Source organism: Micropterus dolomieu, unplaced genomic scaffold, assembly GCF_021292245.1.
Source record: "Micropterus dolomieu isolate WLL.071019.BEF.003 ecotype Adirondacks unplaced genomic scaffold, ASM2129224v1 scaffold_276, whole genome shotgun sequence".
Classification (NCBI taxonomy): Eukaryota; Metazoa; Chordata; class Actinopteri; order Centrarchiformes; family Centrarchidae; genus Micropterus; species Micropterus dolomieu.
In genome coordinates this window covers 1-1,726 of record NW_025744267.1, presented here as the reverse complement: position 1 = coordinate 1,726, position 1,726 = coordinate 1, and the positions used below count along the sequence as shown (strand labels likewise).

General features: G+C 35.9%; 1 long non-coding RNA gene across 1 annotated transcript; it reads right to left on the bottom strand.

The window, feature by feature from the left end:
- Positions 1-8: 8 nt before the first annotated feature.
- Positions 9-870, bottom strand: LOC123967327. The gene is made up of 3 exons (XR_006824230.1): positions 802-870; positions 280-375; positions 9-186 (listed from the first exon to the last, which is right to left on the bottom strand). It is a non-coding gene; the product is annotated as an uncharacterized LOC123967327 (long non-coding RNA).
- Between the last annotated feature and the right edge of the window lie 856 nt (positions 871-1,726).

Here is a 1,726-nt window from a genome sequence, read left to right as displayed (position 1 = left end):
CCGTCCCTGAAAACAACAAACAAACAGAGTCTACTTCCATGTGGTCAAACACTGGCTCTGTGAAGGCTGTTTAGATTTGGATGACTCTGTCAGAGAGCAGCTGATTCAGCTCTGTCATAACTGTAGAAACATTTGATTACTCAGCCGTAAAACTCACAGTGTTTTCATCCATCTGGGGTTTTTTTCCTGAAGAGACAAAAGAGAGTCGACTTTAGCTTCAACAATAAAAATCCAGGTTCATCAAAACCTCTTGTTTATAATATCTGTGGTTGCTCTCACCTTTAGTTTTCTTCCATATGATGAGAGCAACAAAAATAACAACAGTTAATAAGAGAGCTGCAACTGCAACAAACACCTTGATGAGCCACAACCAACCTGGAAAGAGAATAAAAAGACATTTTTATTTGTGATTTTATCATTTTATGTTGTGTGAACACGTCTGACTGAATAAGAGAATTTCTCCACCCATAACCGTGTTATGAGTGTTGCTCTCACGTTCATACTTTAGACGTCAAAAGAGAAGAGAGATACAATCAATAATCAATAATTCAATAATAATTTTCTCGATCACTTCCTATTTCCTGTTTTATACAATGAATGGTTTTGTCTTTCCAGAAAGTGACTTAATTAAAGATGCTTTGATAATTTTATGTTTTGCAATAAAAATGCCAGAAAGTAGAAACATGTAAAACAAAAAATTAGACAATGAATATAATAAAAGTAAAATAAAGAAATCCAGTATGTGGAGAGAAAGAGGCTGACAGGAAGACAGAGAGACTCTAGAGAAAGATGAGTTACTACCTTGTGGTTTTGTTGAAGGATCATTGGTTGTTGTTGTGGCTGTAAAACCAGGAAAGAGAATAAAAAAGGACATTTTATTTGTGATTTTATCATTTTGTGTTGTGTGAAGACGTCTGACTGAATAAGAGAATATTTCCATCAACAGCAAAGCGTCGATCTGACATTCGTTGTTTAGAATTTAGAAGAAGACAGAGAGAGAAATAGCTTATTCTATAAACTGCTTTGACATCATAAAACCAATGTATACTAAAAAATAATGTGCATGGAAAGAAATTATATATATATATATGTAGAAAAATTTGGAAGTAAAACATTCAAACTTCAGTGTTATTTGGCCTTAAACAGAAGCTACACACCCAACAAACATACCCAACAAAAAACAGAGAACCTTGACCACGTACAGACTCAGTGATCAGAACCTGGCCATCGAGACGGGCCGCCAGAGACAAACCTGGCTTCATAGAGAGGAAAAGATCTGCTCACTTTGAACGTCACATGAAATAGAAAATGAGCAACACAACATGTGAAAAACACAAAGATCTAAGAGAAAACTATTTTCCCAAATTACTGAAACCTATCCTGAATATGAGACCAAAATAATAAAGGAAAACTTTCATACCTACTAGGTGAAACACAAAGATGTGAAATAATCGCAGCTAAATATACACGTACATGTCAAAACCTGAAGACAACCAGAGGAACACAAATATGAAACCATCACACAGTTTCCACAGAGACAATGTTATTATTGTTAAGGTTGGTATAATGTTTCTTTGTTTACTGTTGAAATAAACAATAAAGCCACTAAGCGACCTTTGCGGTGGCGAAGGGCCCCGTGGGCAGCAGAGGGCCCCCTACAGTCACTGCTTGTTAGTGGTAAACTAACATGAAAGACAGATCTCTATAATTCGCACCACAATGAGCA